General features: G+C 37.3%; 1 long non-coding RNA gene across 1 annotated transcript in view; it reads right to left on the bottom strand.

The window, feature by feature from the left end:
• The window catches only part of LOC123566829 (uncharacterized), a 285,988-nt gene extending 267,250 nt beyond the window's left edge, over window positions 1-18,738 (bottom strand). The window contains exon 1 of the long non-coding RNA XR_006689476.3: window positions 18,687-18,738. This is a non-coding gene — a long non-coding RNA (uncharacterized lncRNA). The remainder of the gene's footprint in view (window positions 1-18,686) is intronic.
• Window positions 18,739-20,702: the final 1,964 nt, after the last annotated feature.

Raw genomic sequence — 20,702 nt, 5'->3', positions numbered from 1 at the left:
TAGCAATAAATGCCTACTTCACAAAATAAAAATTTCTAATTACCTAACAATGCACCTCAACAATCTAGACAAACAAGAACAAACTAAGCCCAAAATTGGTAAAAGAAAGGAAATAATAAAGCTCAGAGCAGAAACAAATGAAACAGAGACTTAAAAAATTCAAAAGAATCAACAAAAGAGTTGTTTATTTGAAAAAGTAAACAAAATTGACAAACCTTTAGCTAGACTAAGAGAAAAAAGAAAATACAGGCCGGGCGCAGTGGCTCACACTGGTGATCCCAGCACTTTGGGAGGCCGAGGCGGGTGGATTACGAGATCAGGAGATTGAAACCATCCTGGCTAACACGGTGAAACCCTGTCTCTACTAAAAATACAAAAAAAAAAATTAGCCAGGCATGGTGGCAGGTACCTGTAGCCCCAGCTACTCGGGAGGCTGAGGTATAAGAATGACATGAACCCAGAAGGTGGAGTTTGCAGTGAGCTGAGATCGCCCCACTGCACTCCAGCCCGGGAAACAGAGCAAGACTCCATCACAAAAAAAAAAAAAAAAAAAAAAAAGAGAGAGAGAAAAGAAAATACAAAATCAGATATTAAAAAAGAAACATTACAACTGATACCACAAAAATACAAACATCATAAGAGACTATTATGAATGACTACATGCCAACAAATTTGAGAACATAGAAGAAATAAATAATTTACTGGACACATACAACCGACCAAGATTAAATTATAAAGAAATATAAAATCTGAACAGGCCAATAACAAGTGAGGAAATTGAAACGGCAATACAAAGTCTTCCATCAAAGAAAAGCTCAGGACCTGATGGTTTCAGTGCAAAATTCCACCAAGCATTTAAAGAGCAAACATCAATTCTCCTCAAACAGTTCCAGAAAATTGAGGAGGAGGGAGTACTTCTAAACTCATTTTATGAGGCCGGCATTACCCTGTTTCCAAAACCAGACAAGAACACAGCAAAAAAAACTACAGGCCAGTATCTAATGAACATAGATTTAAAAATTCTCAACAAGCTGCTAGCAAACCAAATCCAACAGCACACTAAAAACACCATTCACCATGGTCAAGTGGAATTCATCCCAGAGATGCAAGAATGACTTAGCATATGCAAATCAATAAATTCTATAATAATATATCACATTAACAAAAGGAAAGAAAAACCATATGATCATTTCAGTCGATACAGAAAAAGCACTTGACAAAAGTCAGCATACCTTTATGATATAACTCTCAAAAAGTACTTACAGATAGTATGTATCTCAACACAATAAAGGCCATTTATGACAAATCCACAGCTAACATCATAGCGAACAAGAAACAAGACAACGATCCCCTCTTTCACCACTCTGTTGAACAAAGTCCTGGAAGTCTTAGCCAGGGCAATTAGACAACAGAAAGAAATAAAAGGCATCCAAACTGGAAAGGAGGAAGTCAAATTGGTTCCTGTTTGTAGAAGTGGCATGACCTTATATATAGAAAGCCCTAAAGACTTCATCAAAAATACTGTTAAAACTAATAAACAAATTCAGTAAAGTTGTAGCATAGAAAGTAAACATGCAAAAATCAATAGCATTTCTAGATGCTAATAATGACCTACCTGAAAAGGAAATCAAGAAAACAATTCAATTCACAATAGCTATGAATAAATACAAATAACATACCTAGGAATAAACTTAACCAAGGAGGTAAAAGATCTCCATGCTGAAAACTATAAAACTTTGATAAAACAATTAAAGAGGATACAAATAAATGAAGAGACATTCCATGTTCATGGATTGAAAGAATGAATCTTGTTAAAATGACCATTCTATCCAAAACAATCTACAGATTCAATGCAATTTCTATGGATATATCAATGACATTCTTCACAGAAATAGAAAAAACAATCCTAAAATTCAAATGATGCAACAAATATCCTGAATAGCCACAAAAATACTGAACAAAAATAACAAAGCTGGAAACATCACACTGCCTGACTTCAAAATACACTACAAAGCTACAGTAACCAAAGCAGCATAGTACTAGCATAAAAACAGACACACAGAGCAAGGGAACAGAATAGAGAGCTCAGAAATAAATTCACACACCTACAGGCAACTGATTTTCAACAAATGTGCCAAGAACACACACTGGGAAAAAATACAATGTCTTCCATAAGTGGAGCTGAAAAAATTAGATATCCACATACAAAAAAATTAGATATCCACATACAAAATACTAGACCCCTATCTACCTCTCATCATACACAAAAATCTACTCAAAATGGGTTAAATATTTAAATCTAAAACTTGAAACTATAAAACTACTAAAAAAAAAAAAAACAGAAAACAACATTGGACTGGGCAAGAATTTTTTAAAATGAGACCTTAAAGACAGAGACAACAAAAGCAAAAGTAGACAATTGGGATTACATAAAACTAAAAAGCTTTTGCACCACAAAGGAAATTATTAACACAGTGAAGAGACAACCTACAGAATGGAAAAAAAAATTACAAGGTATACTTCTGACAACGGGTTAATATCTAGAATATATAAGAAACCTAACATCAAAAAAATAAGTAGCTCAATTTAAAAATGGGCAAAAGATCTTAATAGACAGTTCTCAAAAATAGACCTATAAATAGCCGACTGCTATTTGAAAATGTGCTCAGCAACACCAATCATCAGGACAATGAGATGAGATACCACATCACTCAAGTTACAATGGCTATTATCCAAAAAACAAAATATAACAAGTGTTGGCAAGGATATGGAGAAAAGGAACGCACACACTGTAAATGGAATTGTAAACTAGCACAGCCATTACAGAAAGCAGTGTGGCTCAAAAAAATTAAAAATAGAACTACCATATGATCCAGCAATCCCGCTACAGCGTATACACCCAAAGGAAGTGATATCAGTATGTCAAGAAGATATTTGCATTCCCATATTTATTGCAGCACTATTGATAATAGCCAAGATATGAATCAACCTAAGTGTACATCAACAGATGACTAAATTTTTTTAAATGTGGTAAAGCAAAAGAAACTGTCATCAGAGCAAATGGACAACCTACAAAATGGGAGAAAACTTTTGCAATCTACCCATCTGACAAAAGGTCTAATATCCAGAATTTACAAGGAACTTAAACAAATTTACAAGAAAAAAACAAAACCCCATTAAAAAGTGAGAAAAGGACATAAACAGACACTTCTCAAAAGAAGACATTTATGTGACCAACAAACATATGAAAAAAAGCTCAACATTACTCATCATTAGAGAAATGGAAATCAAAATCACAGTGAGATACCAACTTACTCCAGTCAGAATAGCGATTACTTAAAAGTCAAGAAACAACAGATGCTGGCGAGGCTGCAGAGAAATAGGAATGATTTTACTCTGTTGATGAGAATGTAAATTAGTTTAGTCATTGTGGAAGACAGTGGCAATTTTTCCGGTATCTAGAACCAGAAATACCGTTTGATCCAGCAATCCAATTACTGGGTATATACCCAAAGGAATATAAATCATTCTATTATAAAGACTCATGCACATGTATATTTATTATAGCACTATTCACAATAACAAAGACATGAGACATGGGATTAACACGAATGCCCATCAACAATAGACTGGATAAAGAAAATGTGGTACATATACTCCATGGAATATTATGCAGCCATAAAAAGGAATGAGGTCATGTCCTTAGCAGGGACATGGATGAAGCTGAAAGCCATCATCCTCAGCAAACTAACACAGAAACAGAAAAACAAACACTGCATGTTCTCACTCATAAGTGGGAGCTGAACAATGAGAAAACATGGACACAGGGAGGGGAACGAAACACACAGTGGGGCCTGTTGGTGTGGGGAGGGGAGGGAAAACATCAGGACAAGTAGCTGATACATAAGGGCTTAATATGTAAGTGACAGGGTAGTAGGTGCAGCAAACCACCATGGGGCATGTTTACCTATGTAACAAACCTGCACACTCTGCACATGTATCCCAGAACTTAAAATAAAATTTAAATTCAAAAAAGAAAATGTGGCATATACACATAATGTAATACTATTCAGCCATAAAAAGAATGAAATTCCTATCAAGCAGAGTCCTATGGATGAAAGAAAAAATTAAGTAAGAATGAAATCCTGTTATTTGTGACAACATGGATGAACTTGAAGGACATCAGGTTAGGTGAAATAAGCCTGACAGAGAAAGACAAATACCACATGACCTCATTCATATGTGGAATCTTAAGAGGAAAAAAAAAATTAGTCAGGCATGGTGGCTTGCACCTGTAGTCCCTGCTACTTTGGGAGGCTAAGGCAAGAGGAATACTTGAGCCTGGGAGGTTTGAGACTGCAGTGAACTGTGATCGTGCCACTGCACTCCAGCCTGGGTGACAGAGCGAGACCATGTCTCAAAAAAAAGAAAAGAAAAAGAAAGTTGGTATCATATAAGCAGAAAGTAGAACAGTGGTTACGAGAGACTAAGGAGGGAAGAAGAGGATGGGGAGAGGTTGGTCACTGGGTACAAAATTACAATTAGATAGGAGGAATAACTTCTGGTGGTCTATTGCACATAAAATGTATATAATAGTAAAATATCATATATTACAAAATAGCTAGAAGAGAGGCCTTTGGATGTTCTCACCACGAAGAAATGACAAATGCATGAGGCAATGGATCCAGTAACTACCCTGATTCAATCATTATACATCATAGATAGACACTGAAACACCAAATAGTACTCTACAAATATTAATGTGTACAATTATAATGTGTCAATTTATAAAAACAAATTTTCAAAAAAGCAAAGACCTGTAAAAAATTTCCTTTAATTTGCATATGAGCCCAGGTACATAATATATAGCAAATATACACTCTGCTGTTACCCTACCAGCTAGTCCTGGGTCCAGTCCTAAGATGTGGCCTTGGTTTTCTTATATGGGGCTATATCATTCCTGACATACAAAAACTAGGAAAACGGCCAACACGAAGTCCGATTTTAAAAAATTTAAGAGTTTATTCTTTTACACCTCTGTGCTAACATCTATCTTCTTGTAATCCCTCTGTTACACCACAAAAATGTAATGCCTTCACACTGCCCTTTGGCTTTTGAAATTTTTCTCAGTGCGAGTCCCCTTGGGCTTGCCTAACCGCTAAAGTCACATGCTCCGTGGTTACATCACTTTTTCTCTTTTCCACAAAGCTCCCCACTTCTCATGTGGATCATAAATAGGGGTTTAGGAAAGCAATCTGACTGGGCTGAAACACCTCAGCAAAGACTTTTTGGTGTGTCACTTCCCCCTTGCCCAGTCCCCTTAACCTTCCCAGGCACATTTATGTTTTAATCAATGTTTAAAGTACAGAAATCATAGGTGTAAGAGATTTACAAAGAGGCTTCTTTTTAAGTAATAATTTTTAAATATTTTCAGCCCAAGAAAATGTTTTAAACAAAATTGACACAGATGCCAAATGTACAAAACGTGTGAAAACAGAATTTATTGTTGAAGTAATGGGAGTAGGACCAAACACCAGCACTCTTAGCTCCTCTCTCACACAGAATAGCCCCAGACACACATCCTCAGAGTCCTCATTCCTCAGACTAAGATTCGAATGCGGCTGCAGATTCTCACATGTTTCAGCTTTCTCTGAGTCTTAGTTAGGGAGAAGAAAAAGAAGCAGGTCTTTCACCACTCATCCAATTGTGTAAAAAAAAAAAAAAAAAAAACTGAGAGCTATCAGAGTCATGTCATTCTCACCCACCACCAATGTCCTATGACTCACTCTTCTCTTAGAAGGAATCAAGAAAAAAAATGATTAACACCTTTTCCTTTTTACTCCCAACACTTTTCTAAACTCTGATACCTGGAAGATCCTAATTTAATCTTTGACCCACTATATGAAAGGAGCAGATGACACAAGTGTTCAGGAATATTATAATCTTTCACAATAAATATTCTCAGAATGTAGCTATAGGAGACAATAAAACAAGTTTGCTGAATGGTGGAATAAATTCTATTTTTAAATAGATGCATTAAATGTATTTGAAACACCTTTTAAAAACTTCAAATTGTTTATTTTCATGATATAATAGCTTCATTTATGTAAATAGCTCTTATTATTTTCAAGTCAAATAATAGCCAGAGATCACATGTAGACACATATGATGAATAAGGCATTTTATGGAACACTGGTATATTTTTAGCCACCCAAAGCTGCCAGATGGCAACAACATTCTCCAATTGCATGCTGTTTAAAAGGTGATACTTTTTTTAAAAAAAAAGCAACAATAATAATAAAAATATACTAAACTGACTATAAGCAAAGCTACGGTCATTTCATACATTTTTATTCATTCAACTCATTATAGCTCTATGTTTTAGTTATTGTTATTATCCCAATTTATGGATGAGCAACTGAGGTACAAAAATAATTAACTTATTCATGATCAAACAGACAGTAAATGGTAGAGCAGAAATTTGAACCCATGCAGTGGTGCTTTGGGACTTCTGCTGCTAACCACCATGATACTGATTTATGTAAAACATATGCTACCATGTGTGCTCACATTGTCACTGGTGTGTGATAATGAATCAAGATGCAAGAAGATTCCTGTTTATTTATCTCCGGCCTGAATAGCACCCTTTAAAGTCAGACATCTAGCCAACATGGATGTTTACTAGCCATGTCAAATTTAACATATCAAAAATAAAATATTCTAATTTACCCAACTCCTCATAAAGATGCTCCCAATGCAGTCTTCCTCATCTCAGTAAAGATGATCTCTAACAGTCCAGTTATGGAGGCTAAAACTCTGGCATGGTGGATACAGGCTAAAACTAAGGTATTCTGATGTGACTTCCAACGATTCTTTTTCCTGGCATTCATGCCTTTGGGTATGCCCCTCCCCTTGAATGTGAGCCGGACCCAGTGACTTGCTTCTATTAAATAGAATACAGCAAAAGTGATTGGATGCCATTTCCATGACTAGTTTACAAAAGATTGTGACTTCCATCTTGTTAGCAGCCTCTCTCTTGTTCACACTCTGTGACCCTTTTACTTGTTGACTCTAATGAAGCAAGCTGCCACACTGTGAGATGATTTATGGAGAGGCCTACATAGTGAGACACCAAGAGTCATCTCTGGCCAACAGCTTGGGAGGAACTGAATCTGACAAATAGTCAGGAAAGTGAGCCAGGAAGCAGATCCTTCCCAATTGACCCATGATATGACTGCAGTCTTGAGAAAGACCCAGAACCAGAGAACCCATTAAAACAACACCCAGCAACACTCATTGAAACTATGAGAAATCCATGGTAATGTTTTAAGCCTCTAAGTTTTGAAATACTTCATTACTCAGTGATAGATAACCAATACATCTAGAGTCATCATTTGACTCCTCCCTCTCTCTCATACCTTATATCCAAATTCTCAGCAAATATTGTTGGCTCTTCCTTCAAGATTCAGCCAGAATCTGAGCAATTCTAAATATCTTCACTGAGATATCTTTGTTGCAAACTACCACAATCTCATACTGGAATACTGCAGAAAGCTTATAACTGGCTTCTTCCAGGTCTCCTGAGTCTATTCTTGTTACAACAGCCAGACTGATTCTTTTAAAACATAAATCAGGCCTTACAGCAATGGCAGCCACCTGGTTCTTAGCATCATCTGCCTGGCAGGTGGCTAAGAACCTGTGTACCTTCTCCATCATCAGATTTCCGGTCACTGATGAACCAAACCCAAGACTAAGGCTTTGTATCAGAAAACAATAAAATAAGACAAATGTAACTCTGGTTGAGAGAGACTCCTAGAACACAGAACACAGCTGTTGACTCAGACTGGGCTAGTCTTTTCCCTGTCGCAACACCATTTAAATCTTTCAAGTCCCTTTCAAAGCTCTTGAAATGGGTATTTGACCTTAGAAAGGGGGTTCTATGACAAAAGAGGGAAGCCAAAACTTAAATATTTCTGGCTTTCTATATTTGGCATGTATAGAAATTCAAAAGCACTGTATCGTTCTCAAAGATTTCTGCACTAGGTGGCCAGCAGCATCAGACTTGTGAGAAATATGAGTAGCATTGTCCAATTAAAACTGATGTAACTGATTATGTTTCAGCAGAACTATCTATTCAAAATCCCAAAGTAGAGTAGGAACCTTATTGAGTAAACTTTCCAATCTGAATTTAAATGATCATGTGAAGAAGAAACATACTAAACTTGCAAGAGAGCAATACTTTAAGACCACAGAAATGTTCATCAGCAAAAAGACAGAATTATGATTATACAACTTACCCACTCACAGTTTCATACCTCGAATTTTAAACCAGAGAATAAGAGAAAAAAGATGGAAGCATATGTGAAGGAATATCTATGAAAAATAGTTCATAAAAGAAAAATATAAAAATATGTACAAATTAAAGCTACTGATAAAAAAAAAAAGAACGCCGTTGTTCTAAACAAGTTAAGGATCACAAAATATCTGTTCATTTTAAGAATGGGAAGAGGGATAAAAATAGCATTTCTAAGTACAAAGAATCAGTGGAAAGTAAGGTACATATTGAATTGACATGAATGAGAGTGAAAACATATACACGATTATCAATTCTATCAGAGTATCTCTATATAATCCATATTTGATCTATATGTGCAATAAGAATATGGCTGACTTTTGTCCCCAGTTCCTGGGAGGTAAACTGTAAACCTTTGAAATGTCCTGAGTGATTGTACTGTCATTGTTATTTATGTTGGGTCCCTCATACTATTCCTGATAGTTTATGCTAACAATATGACTAAAGATGGGAACTGGTCATGCTAGAAAGACCAGTCATGTGATTAACAGATTAGGCTTTCAGCAGTGTGATATCAGCCTGACTTCTGGAAGGGGGAAAAGAGGGGAACTGAAGATTGAATCCAACCATGTGGCCAATGAGTCAATCAACATCATGATTCAATGCAGCCTCAATAAACACTCTGGGCACCAAAGCTAAGGGGAGCTTCCCTGGTTTAGCAATACCCTTTAAGCATTGTCACACTTCAAAGCTGGGAGGATAACATATCCCTGAGGACAACAGAAGATTTGCATTTGGAAACCTCCCAGAATTGGCTCTGTGCTTCTTTATTTTTGATGGTTCTAACTTGTATCGTTTTGTTGTAATAAAACCGTAATCTTTAAGTATAGCACTTCCGGAGTTGAGTCATTCTAGTGAGTTATCAAACCTGAGGTGGATTATAAGAATCCCCAAATTTGTAGCCAGATGGCCAGACATAAAGATATCCCTGGGGAAACCTGAATTTGTGGCTGGCGTTAGAGAACAGTCTTCCCTCACACTATGTAGCTTGCCTAACTCTAGGTACTATGTCAAATAAATTCTAAAACATTTCCTTAAAATCTGTTGTTTTATAGTGGAATCATATTTATTCTTACACATATATGCTCCAAAGGAAAGTCAGATCATGCCACAAATCAGTCCCAAATCCTGGATGGGTTCACCATCCTCCTTATTAAAAGCTGAAGCTCACTTAGTGGTCCATGTTGCTATATAGTGAATGGAGTCCTGGGCCCCATGGCTTCCCTGGCTTTTTTTTTCCTCCTACTCTCCCCCTTGCAACGCTCATGCCTCTCTAGGGCCTCATGCCTTACACTGGCCTCTTTGCTGTTTGTGGAACAATCCAGGTATTCTTAAGGCTTTTGCACTGGCTCATTCTTCTACCCAGAACTCTCTTCTCCCTGATACCACTGTAGCTCATTCCCTAACCTACTACTATTTTGGCTAAAAATGCCACCATGAGCTGGGTACAGTGGCTCACACCTGCAATCCTAGTACTTTGGGAGGCTGAGAAGGGAGGATCAGTTGAGGCCAGGAATTCAAGACTAGCCTGAGCAACAAAGTGAGACCCGGGGCCGGGCGCGGTGGCTCAAGCCTGTAATCCCAGCACTTTGGGAGGCCGAGACGGGCGGATCACGAGGTCAGGAGATCGAGACCATCCTGGCTAATATGGTGAAACCCCGTCTCTACTAAAAATACAAAAAACTAGCCGGGCGAGGTGGTGGGCGCCTGTAGTCCCAGCTACTCGGGAGGCTGAGGCAGGAGAATGGCGTAAACCCGCGAGGCGGAGCTTGCAGTGAGCTGAGATCCGGCCACTGCACTCCAGCCTGGGCGACAAAGCGAGACTCCGTCTCAAAAAAAAAAAAAAAAAAAAAAAAAAAACAAAGTGAGACCCTGTCTCTACAAAAAAATTTAAAAATTAGCTGGGAGTAGTGATGTGTGTAGCTATAGTCTCAGCTACTTAGGAGGCTGAGGTGGGAGGATCGCTTGAGCTCAGGGGCTCAAAGCTGCAGTGGGTTATGATCACACTACTGCACTCCTGCATGGGTGACAGAGTGAGACCCTGTCTCAAAAAAAAAAAAAAAAACACCCACCTTGAAAATGAAAGTGAGGCCTTTTCTGTCCACACAGTGCCCACTCCCCCTCCCCAGGCTGTCCCTATCCACCTCTAAAAAGAAATTTTCTAGCTGTAACCCTCCCTAAGGACCATCAGATCTTCTGGGAATAGGATAACTTCTCACTTTTCTTCCTATTATGCTTATTTGCAATGTGACCCAAAAATGATTGTGTAAATATTAGTGACATAATTGTGGCAAGAAGGCAACCCTGGGGACTGTCTTCCTGGGTCCAAAGGAAAGACCAAGTTTGCTGAGATTTTAACAGGAAATGCTTACAAGATAATGCCCTTCTGAAATTGCCCTGATCTTCAGGGGGAGAGAAACATATATAAGTACAGCAAAAATACATTTTAGTCAAAGGCTAAATGGCAGAGTATTTAAATCAAAATTTAAATAACACTGAAGCTAAATATCGCCTTCACAGAATAAAATTTTCTGAGATAAGAATATATCTTAAGTCCAAAATCTGTGAAATAATAGTATTTAACTATTTTCAGTACGATAACATTACAGTAAAATCAACTACTTTTAAAAATAATAGTCAAATTTTATAAGTTTGCCATTAAAGGAAAAGAAAAAATGCTTCTGAATTGTAACTAGCTAATTGCAGCCACTGCTCCCAAACGGCACATTTTCAACACTGCTTTGAAGTTCACTTCCAACCCAGGTCAATGGAAGACATCAAGTATATTTTGATCAGTTTTGTTTCTTTTGTTTCCTACGACTGATGTTGCCACCAAGGTCTTAAAGTATTTATGTCCTCTAGTAGTAACCAGTCAAAGTCTCTTCAACTCCTAAGCCAAATGCTGATGATTGTGATAATGAATTTTATGTGATTAGTTGACTGAGGTTAAAGGCCAGGCTCAGCGGCTCATGCCTGTAATCCCAGCACTTTGGGAAGCCAAGGCAATAGGATCAGTTGAGTCCAGGAGTTCAAAACAAGCTGGGGCAACATAGTGAGACCCCATCTGTATTAAAAAAAAAAAAGGAAAAATTAGCCTTGCATGGTGGCATATCTCTGCAGTCTCAGCTACTTGGGAGGTTGAAGCAGGACATTCACTTGAGCACCGGAAGTGGAGGATGCAGCGAGCCAAGACTGCACTACTGCACTCCAGCCAGAGCAACAGAGCCAGGCCTGGTCTCTAAAAACAAACAAACCAACAAAAAAAAGTTGACTAGGCTAAAAGATACCCAGACATTTGGTCAACCATCATTCAAGGTATTTCTGTGAGGGTAGTCTTATATTCTCATATTCTTATATGAGCTTAACATTTAATTTGGTACTTTGAGTAATAAAGATCGCCCTCCTTAATGTGGAGAAATATATTAATCATCCACTAATAGAGAATGAGCTACACTGATATCAGGGAGAAGACAGTTCTGGGTAGAAGAAACAGCCAGTGCAAAAAAAAAAAAAAAAAAAAATTGACCCTCTCTTGAAAAAAGAGAGAATTTCTCTTGTCTGACGGTCTTTGAACTAAGGCATCAACTTTTTTCTTGCCTTTGAGATTTACCTGAAGCATCAGCTTTTCCTGGGTCTCAGGCCTGCCAGCCCTGAGATGAGAACTACCCCACTGGTTCTGCTGGTTCTCAGGCCCTCAGACTTCAGCTGGAGCTTTGGTTTCTCTGCAGAGCCCTGACTAAGACAATTACAATTTTACTGATGCAGTTCACAAACTCAACCTCTGTGCACTGCTTGCAGAAGATACTATTTTCAGAAGCAACATTATGGCCTTTTACTTATTTTTACTTCTAATATATTTACAGGCCCTTGCTGTTTCACATAATCAGTTGTGTACAAATTGTGCTTAAACCTCAAACAAAAAAAAAATGTGGTAATGAGTCAGATATGGTCGCTTACACCTATAATCCCAGCACTCTGGGAAGCTGAGGCAGGAGGCACTTGAAGCCATGGGTTTGAGACCAGCCTGGGCAACATAGTGAGACTCCCATCCCTACAAAAAACAAAAATATTTTTTAAAAAATAACTAGCCAGGCATGGTGGTAGATGCTTGTAGTCCTAGCTGTTCGAGAGGCTGAGATGCGAGGATCACTTGAGCCCGGGAGCTCAAGGCAGCAATGAGCTAGGATCACACTACTGCATTCCAGCCTGGCTGACACAGTGAGGTCCTGTCTCAAAAAACAAAAAGTGGCAAGGAAGCTATAAGCTTGAGTTTTAAGATACATAAAATAGTCTCCAAATTTCCACCTGCAACTCAGCTTTCACTGCACACATACTTGTGTTATTATTTTTCCTGGAATAGAATGGTAGAAAAATCAAGCAAGCCCCACCCAACAAATATCTGCCCTCACAAGAAAGATCAACAAGCTCTGATAAGATGAAGTATTCTCTATAGGACCAATATTAGTAGTTCATAAGTCTATTTTGATTTTGGTAAGCAAATTCGCTCATAGCTATACAGATAAGATTAATTACAAAGAACAGTATTAAAGTTATTTGTCTTGGGCAGGGTTTTGTTTTTTGTTTTTTGTTTTTTTCATGTAATTTCTGTTATTCCAAGTTATTTGAACATGATAAGGCAGTGCCAAAATTTCTTGCAAATTGTGCAGTTTGTCTATGGCTGAGGAATGATGATAAAAGGCTCTCAAATTTGACCTATAATTCTGAAGTATGTTCCGTACTATACCTGCTTTCTGAACACATGACTGAAATGTGTGAATAAATGGGAGAGGCTTCCTAAATTATTCATAGCCCACACCAGGCGTTCTGTGTCATCAATAACATTTGCATGACGTTAAAGTCCATATGCACTTACATTCAGCTTCCCAAAAGCTAAGCCACAAGGTAATGCCAAGTAGCAGGTTTGGCCAAATACTGACACAAGACTAAAGGTAAAATTCAGGGCATCCCAAAATCCTGTGAGACTAAAGGAATCAGGAAGCAAAAATACAGGAAAGGCTGGCACACCCCATCTCTTGGCTCTGTCAAAGAACAGGCAATTGCCTAGGGAATAATGGCCCTGAGCCACTGGAGGTGAACCATGGCCAAAGCCCAACAATGCACTGGAAGAGCATTCCAGGGACTATACAGGCAAGAACAAATGCACAACCAACCTGGTGATAGCCACAGCTTAGAGGACAGTTTCTTTTAATGAGAGGAGAGAAGGGCCAGTAAGTAACTGGACTGCCAATCCGATTATTTTACATGTAAATTGACATATTTCCATGTGTACTTCTATGGACATAGATCACATATTTCTATGTACACTCCTAATGGACATATATTACCACTTAACAATGAAGAAAGAGAATACTGATAGTAATGTCAAGGTTTCTTATTTTTCTTAAAAAAAATCTCTTTTTACTTTAGGTATAAAGGAAAATGAACTCACCCTGATTAATTGAAAAATGATAAATAAGACTTACAATGACTACTTATCATAATCATGTAGAAAAATGGCCTTGAAAAGTGCATATATATCCCATTATCAGGGGAAGACAACATTGCTTGTGATTAAAAGTTTGTTTTCTTATTTAATTTGGCTGTGATCAAAAGTAATCTGGAACCCAAACTCAGGGCAAATAAATAATAGTTGGTTAAATTTTTTAACCAACTGAGTCATTAGGATTAAAGTAGGGAGTTATATCTTTTAAAAGGTGCATTCATTTCAGACATTTTGCTTTTCTGATTATGGGAAGCAAGACATTTATGTCCTTTTATGGGCTTTCTCATAAGACTTTGTGCAAATGCACTACAATATGCATTTGCTTTACTATTAGAACAGCTCAAGAGGACCATAAGGTACAATTACCATTTATTTCTATATGCCAAGTTTTCTGGCATATTTTCTTTGGGAGACTGCAAGTCTATCTGGCTGCTTCTGACCAAAGAGATTACTAATTCTACCAGAATCAGTAGCTGAAGTTGAGTGTAGATAAATTTCACTTCTTCTGGATCATTATAAACATCTCATTTGTTAATATAAATGTTTATTGATTTTTGCTTATTTCCTAAATACATGTCTAATGGAGAAACATTTTTAAATATGGATATATAAATAGAAAAACACAGAAACAAAATATCAATTATATTCTACCACTGAAGACAACAAACAGTAACATTTTAAACTTTGTCTCTCTCATCTCTTTGATATACTTATCCAAATGATATTTTTTACAAAAACTCATTATTTCTTAACTTTTTCCATGACTTGCTAAAGTCAACTACATACCATGTACTGATTTCCATTCCATTAGCAACTCTTTTACAAAAGTATTTTAAGGACTACATAGCATTCTACTGTACGGATGTTCTATAAATATATTTAGTTATTGAACTATAAGTATTTATAACATAATGAGTCAAAAGTGCACAATGATGATTTAAATTGCATTCTGAATGCATTTGACCACTTTTTCTACTAAAAGTCATAAAATCAGTAGAGATTGCAAGCTATCCATCAAAATCTATTCTACCCTTTTTCCTGAAAACATAGCTGAGATTACATTTCCCAATTCCCCTTGCTTCTAAGTATGAACCATATCCAGAAGGATATATGTTATTTTCACACTTAAACCTTAAAACACTGCACATGTGTTTCTCTGCATTCATTTCTCCCCCAAGAATCTCCCCTCCATGTCTCTACTGAAACCATGAATTTGCAGCAACCCAGCTTTAACCGAACAGATCACAACAGACCCTAGAATAGAGCAATGACTTGAAAATAACCCGAGTCCCTGAATGACTGGGTGGAAGATACCAATCTTGGACAAATGTGAAAGAAAGAAAATCATGTATTTGTTCTTTAACTTATTATATTATCTGATCTCTCTGTTACAGTAGCAATTATGCCTAATTCACCTTCTCCTTATCCAGTGTAGTTCATCTACAATAAATGATAACCCCATTTCTGCTAAGTCTGAAATCAGTTTATATTGGAACTTCCCCTTCCTGAAGTCTTTAGATCTTTGCTTCAGGAGCAACCCAATCATAATTTCCACTTCAGAATCTCTGAAAATAATAAGGAATGAGAAACATTCCTTAGGCCACAAATCAGGAAGGTCTTCAATGTTTTCTGCTTCAAGGTTTTTTTTAACTGACATTTGACAAAATGAGGCAATACCCACTCTCAATTCAAGAGGAGGCTCACTCAGATTAGAAGCCAGTCCTGTCATTGATATCAATTTCCTTTTGATATAATAATAATCTATATATAGGTGCTCAAAGAAACCCCGGAAATAGTCAAGATTCTTCTTTTTACAAGTGCAGAAACTGATGACCAGAGAAGTTAGCAGGCTTGTCCAACATTAAACAGGTGCAGATGCCACTAAGAATCAGAACTCAGAAATTCTGATTTCTTGTCGAAAATACTTTCTGCCACTCTAAATACAAAAGCACCAATAGGAAGAATTCCTTTTCAAACTTCCTATCTTTGAATCCTCAAACACATTGTCTTTTTCCCCAATGCTACCCCTACTTAAAACCAAACATCCTGCAACCCAGTACACACAGTCCAGTCAGTCTCCCAGGCTGAATGAGAAGCATTCATTCATTGAACAATTATTATACAATAGCTATAGATTTATCACTGGTGAATAGGATACAATTTTTGCCTAAGGAAGTATACATCTAGAAAGCAAGCAATTATAATATTTTGAGTGTGATGAGGTATGGAGGATAGAGGAAAAATAAAATATTTATGGTTTTATATAATTACAAACCCCCTAACCCATTCCTGAAGGTCATGGAAGGCTTCCTGGAAGGGGTGCCATGAGGCTGATTTCCAAATAAATGTGAAGATAAATTATGTGAAGTAGACAGATTGGGACAACAGGAACTATCATATATAATGGAACTCTAGGGGAAATCTCTACTTAACATCTGTTCCTATCTCCTTCAAATTCATTACCGTACTACTTTCCCCATATGCTTTTCCCATACACCAATTTCTGTTCCAAGTGATGAGACAATACTAGTCATAACCATGAAAAAAATGTAAAAACCCTACAGCCACCATGAACTTCAATTTAAAAATACCAGAAATAACTTCATTTTACTGCAATTTAAATCTCTTCTTTATTGTCACATTAATATTCTGTGCAAAATTGAAATATATGCTGAAAATATTCTGTTTCTTTATACATGAATGACCATGATTTTGAAACTTTTCTCTGCAGCTCCTTAAAAGACTGATGAAGCCTTTAATCATTTGTCTACATGGAGGAGGTAAATGGGCCTGCCGCAGGCTCTCTGGGTCATGCCATCATCTGCTGGCTCCAGTGTTCAGAGCTAAATCAGAGGGGTTCATAATTGATAGCACAAGTGTAAATAATTCTACATACTACTGGTTTCCCAAAACCTCTTAATTATAGATGTGGATGTTTGTTGCATTTTATTAAATGTTTAAACAACTATTAAAATTATTTATGTTCCATGTATGATAATAAAATAACACAATTAAATGTGTGTGTAAATATTACCATAAAACTTTAAGCTACTTAACATACCTAAGGGAATATAATATTATATAAAAATATCATGACATGTATACCTCAAATGAATAGGATACATAAATAAAATTATGATGTACAAAATACTTAATGTATCAAAATATTAAAGTCTTCTTTTCAAGAATGTACAGACATCACAGTGAAAGTTCATTAGTGATATACCTTTGTGATTATATTGATTTTGAAACATTCCAACTTGACGTAATACAGTTCTAAACAAAGATTTACGTCAAGTTGTAATGTTATTAGAAACATGATATGGAGCAAAATCTAACGTTTTCTACCCATTTCTGAACATAAAGAAGTTTATTAATAATGCAGACCAAAGAACCTGTGTTCTGTAAAGACGTGGAAAACTTAATTTTTAAAAAAAAGTGCATTAGTATTTATTAAAAATTTTGGAAGGGAAAAGTTAAAGACCAGATCAAGTGGTCATATTAAGGTAGTTTAGTTTTAAAATAAAAGTCTACACAATGCGAAACTCTCATTAAGAATCCTTATTTTGAAAGCCACAGATGTAATATCATATAGACACATTTCTTAGAAACCCAACATTTCCTATTTTATGGGAAACAGTGTGCTTAAAGAGTTACTTAAAGGATTTCTTAAAAATTAGGCTGAAGCAGGCAGATCACCTGAGGTCAGGAATTTGAGAACAGCCTGGCCAACATGGTGAAACCCCATCTCTACTAAAAATACGAAGTTAGCTGGGTGTGGTGGCATAGGCCTGTAGTCCCAGCTATTCGGGAAGCTGAGGCAGAAGAATTGCTTGAACCCAGGAGGTGGAGGTTGCAGTGAGCCGAGATCATACCACTGCACTCCAGCCCGGGCGGCAGAATGAGACTCTGTCTTAAAAAAAAAAAAAAAAAAAAAAAAAAAAGGCACGTGTATACCTATGTAACAAAAACTGCACATTCTGCACATGTAACCCAGAACTTAAAGTATAATTTAAAAAAAAAGAATTAAAGCCTTAAAGCCTCCATTTTACAAATAGCAAAAGGGCAATAATGGCACTGTTTCTGTCACTATTAAAAAGTGAAATTGGTGTGCTATTGTTCTTAAGGGAGAGCTAATGTTCTCCAGTTGGTTCTGATACCCTCTCTCCTTCTGCCGCCAGTTAATTAACTCTCAACTGGTTTGAGAAAATTAGCCTTTACACAGGTTTAATCATTAATAGCTAAAAAATAAATAAGCTACCTCACCTACTCAGTGCTCTTATATAATACTATATAATATGAATATAAAATGAAATTCCTTATTCACTGTTATAGGTAATCAGATAAGAGGGAGAAAATACTCTCAGTTTGAAAAGGTAGATGGCATAATGTCTTACATTGTAATGATTACTTTGATCCAGTCTATCACTCACCGCTTAAAACATTATCAACTTCAATAGTTCCAATCAAACATTAATAAAATGTTATTCCTGTGAGATAAATGTATTCCCTCAATCCCACCCCAACTGACTAAGTCTCTCAATTTTATCTAATTTTGATATCCAAACATATGTCATTCCTGTGAGCACATCCACAAGAATTTGAAGAATTCAATTCCTATTCACCTTCCAAGGAACTTTCTTATTCACATTAAAGCAGTATTTCTGCATTTTGAGTCAAATTTGGAGAGTTCCAGCACCTAAAAAGACACATTCTTACCTCTGATAAACTAGTAAATTTTCAAAAGGCTAAGATATTACCTTCTCTCAATATCAATAAGCTGACTATACACTTGCCTGTCCCAGTATCCCAGACCAGCCTCTGACCTACCTCCTTTCTGTCCACTCCGGTCCAGGTCTCTGCAGGCATTCTTACTCCGACTAAACAGGTGGCTGGTCCTCCAGCTCATTTTGTTCTGATTACCCAATATCAACCCTCCTCCTCTGACTTAACCCAACTCAGACTAAGCAGCTGACTCTAATTCAACTACTTGTTAAATCACTCACACACCTGATTTGATTCTTTCATTAGTCTTAGAGCGCCTACCTTGTGCTCAGCTGTGTACTCCTATTTCGAAACAGCCTGTGAATCTGTTCTTGTCCTGGTGGCAGTGAGATTTTTCTGCCTATTAACATGAAGAAAGATAATGTCACTATCTCCAGATGACTTCTCTAATGACTTATCTAACACATCTTACGTTATTTTAAAAGCCACACTGTTCACAAGATAATGATGTATATTAAAGTGAGGTCACTGTTTATCATAAATCATAAATCTTAGGCATTTTCTTTTCTTTTGTTACCGGTGACACACATGCCTGGCATGCCAGCAATGACCCAGGCCTAAGACCTCACAAAGTGAGCAGCTGTGCTATTCACCATATACTTCTGGCTCTCTACCTTCCAGGCACATGACAGAACTGCATTCCCCTGTCCACTTTGAACTTAGGCCCAGCTATGTATTTTCCTTGAAATGGTAACAGAAGTGTCAATTCCAGGCAGTAGCTCTAAGATCCAGTGTAAGGCTCACCCCATCTTCTAGCTAAGATGATCATGGAAGCTTTGTTGCAATGGAGTTGCTCTGAGCCTGGTTGAGAGATGAGCAGAGCTTCCTGCTGGCCTATGTTGGGCAGGTAGTGTGAGCAAAAAAACATAAGTCAAGTTTCTAAAATTTTTGGAGGTGCTTCTTACTCCAGCATTAACGTTGCCAATTCTGTCTAATATAGGAATTAAAGGAAACTTAAAAGGTAGAGTGAGACAGGCTTATATATCTGACAGGATTTATTAATATAATTAGTTAAAACTAAGCGAGCCCCTTTCAGCATGAAACAGTCACCATCTACTTACTTTAAAATAGAAATCAACTGGCGTTTTCTCCTTGTTTTACCTGAAAAAAATGACAGTATTTGGACACCAAACCATTATCATTTTTTCTTAGTTAGTAGCACAGAACATCCAGGCCAGGCTTTTTATCCCATAGCACCTGTAAAGACCGCAATTTCACATAACATACTTAACTTTAACTCAGTTTAGGGCTCTAATCACACATATCACATTAAACTAGCTATAAATTAATAGTAGATGATGATTATAATGTATAATTATAATTTAATATGATTTATGGAATTACTAGAAATCAGTTTCTACTAAAAATAACATGGTATTCTAAGTGACCTTAATAATATGGTATTCTAAATGACTTAATAAATTTTATTTCTTCATATATTTTTAGTAAATGATTAACAACTTCATGATCAAACCACTCAATGAGAAAACTCTTTAAAACAACATATGTAATCTTTGACTAAATACTGACCCCTAAAAATGTCTATCAAAAAGATGGCCAAATAGGAACAGCTCCAGCCTCCAGCTCCCAGCGTGAGCGACACAGAAGACAAGCGATTTCTGCATTTTCAACTGAGGTACCAGGTTCATCTCACTGGGGCGTGTCAGACAGTTGGCACTGGTCCACAGGTGCAGCCCCACCAGCAAGAGCTGAAGCAGGGCGAGGCATCACCTCACCTGGGAAGCACAAGGGGGAAGGGAATTCCTTTTCCTAGCCAAAGGAAATTGAGACACACAACACCTGGAAAATCGGGTAACTCCCACCCTAATACTGTGCTTTACCAAGGGTCTTAGCAAACGGCACACTAGGAGATTATATCCCACACCTGGCCCAGAGGGTCGCATGCCCACGGAGCCTCCCTCATTGCTAGCACAGCAGTCTGAGATCTAACTGCAAGGTGGCAGCGAGGCTGGGGGAGGGGTGCCCGCCATTGCTGAGGTTTAAGTAGGTAAACAAAGCCTCTGGGAAGCTCAAATTGGGTGGAGCCCACCACAGCTCAAG

This window comes from Macaca fascicularis, chromosome 9 (assembly GCF_037993035.2).
Source record: "Macaca fascicularis isolate 582-1 chromosome 9, T2T-MFA8v1.1".
NCBI lineage: Eukaryota > Metazoa > Chordata > Mammalia > Primates > Cercopithecidae > Macaca > Macaca fascicularis.
Note: the sequence above shows the minus strand (reverse complement) of the source record. Positions and strands in the feature narration are given on the sequence as shown.